Below are 2,369 nucleotides of genomic sequence, written 5' to 3'. Positions count from 1 at the left end.
CCAAAACTGTACAATCATTACTCAGAAGTACATATATTTTATTCTAATGTCTACTTTTTGCATATGGGTCCATGTGTGACCCTTCTATGTCTGGTTGCTGGGAGAGGGCTATGAATTAATTAGAAGGCCACAGTTGCTTTGTATATTCATATTGTATAAAGCTGATGTGATGTGTGCTTTAAAATGGGTTTGGGGATTTTTTAGTGATTGCAAATCATGCACTTGAGCTGCAATATCAAGAGAAAAGGTCTTGATAACATGCCTTAAATAGTTAGACTAAACAGGAATTACATTTTGGAAGTTTAATAACAATAGAGGCATCTAGTGGAAGCGTTGGAGGACTGCAGCTGCCAGGGAATGCATCAAAGCACAGCTGATTTTCTTGCATTACTTCTCCCCAGAAGGACTTTCATTAATTGAGTGACAAATGTCAGTGATGGTTAAGTTTTATTTAAGAATAAGCAAAACTAAAATTTCATAGTATTTAGACATTGTGAGGCCAAACATAGTGTAGGAGCCAAGATGAGGGCTTGAAGTAGGGAGTCTTCCTCTCAACAACAAGGAAAGAAATATGCCATCCCACTCTTTTATCCAGTGTTTTAATGGTTAGAGGACTCCACCAGGACATAAGAGAAGTTCAATCTCCTTCTGTGCTGATAGCACACCAGAAGATTTATTACTTCCTGTTATTATAATTTCCAAGAAAGAAGAGGATAACTCAGCAGAAATGTGAAAGCATGTCTCTTCTTGAGCTCAAGAAGAAATGCAAGCTACAGGCAGACTCCAAAGCATACAGAAAGCGTGAAGGCCTAGGGCTTGGTGACACATTCAGCTGCTTTTTAATTTTCCTCTTCTCTCGGGCTGTAGGGCAAAACACACCACAGAGGTAGCTGTGCTAACATATTCAGAACACATTACAGAAATATTTGACTTTTACACACTATGCTGGTTAGACACTGAGCTCCAGACAGCCAGCACAGATTGTTTCACTGTGACAGCGTAGGGTCTTGTGAAAGAGAAGTCATTCCTCAAAAAAACTTCTGACAAGGATCTGACAAGGGCATCTTCACAGCCTTTGCCAATTTGGCTCTACAATGAGTAGAGGAACAAACCTTTAATTTCCAAGGTATGCAAGTGAGGAAGTAGCCAGGTAACTTCAAGCAGTTTACTCCTAGGCTCAAAGTGTTTTCAAAACACGATTTTTGAGCATGTTTGAAGTCTATCCATTCAGTCCTATGGAAAAACATTAGATATAAACAGAGCCTGGATCCTCCCTGTGGATTTTCAATGTCTAGGGCAAATTTCACTGAAAATTTAGGCTCATATTTGCTTATTCTTTTCCCTAAGTGTAGGAATTGATCATAAAGCCTGCCCTCGAAAATATAAACCATGATTTTATGACTTCCTTTACTAACCACACCATCATCTATTTCCACCTCAATTTTTCTTTATGTGGTGATGTGATGGATTTTTTTTCCTGAAAAGCCTGCATTGTGGACTTGGATATGTCATGTCTAATATTTTTGTCCTTTAAATGGTGAATTAGATTAATGATTGCAGGCGGCAACCCAGGCTCTAAACTCCACAGTCTGCTCACTGCCTTCTCATTGAGTTTTCTAGGAACTTTCTTTTTCCATGCCTCTCTCATACAGAATTGACATTTACCAGTGGCCTGAGCTCCTACGCCTGGGGTGCCTGTGGGAGGGAGGATGCAAGGCCGAGTAAGACCTCACTCTAGTCATGGCTTTCACAGAATTAGGTTGGAAAAGACCTCTCAAGTCCAATTCACGACTGAGCACCACCCCATCAACTAAAGCAAGGCACCAAGTGCCGCATCTAGTCTTTCCTTAAACACCTCTGGGGATGGTGACTCCACCACCTCCCTGAAGAGTCCATTCCAATGTCTGATCACCCTTTCTGTGATGGAATTCATCCTAAGGTTCAACCTCCCCTGCTACAGCCTGAGGCTGTGGCCTCTTGTCCTGTCACTCGTTGTGAGACCGACCCGCTGCACCCTCCTTTCAGGGAGTTGCAAGAGCCATAAGGTCACCCCTGAGCCTCCTTTTCTCCAGGGTAAACCCCCCTCTCCCTCAGCTGCTCCTCACAGGACTTGCGCTCCCAGATTCTTCACCAGCCCCCTTGCCCTTCTCCTTATTTTAGACGGGGGTCACTGGCGGCTCCCTGTTCCTTTAGACGACAACACTGGTGCCGCGGCTCCCGCGCCCCGGGCGTGACGCGGCTCCCGGGGCGGGGGCCCTGCCGGCCCCTTCCGGGCGCGTCTGCCCGCGGGCGCTGCCGGCTCCTCCCGCCGCAGCCGGCCCGGCCCCGCCTCCCGCACCGGCCGCTTTCCGACACCGCGGCCTGTGGGT

This window comes from Ammospiza nelsoni, chromosome 3 (assembly GCF_027579445.1).
Source record: "Ammospiza nelsoni isolate bAmmNel1 chromosome 3, bAmmNel1.pri, whole genome shotgun sequence".
Taxonomy (NCBI): Eukaryota; Metazoa; Chordata; class Aves; order Passeriformes; family Passerellidae; genus Ammospiza; species Ammospiza nelsoni.
This window is presented reverse-complemented; position numbering follows the sequence as displayed.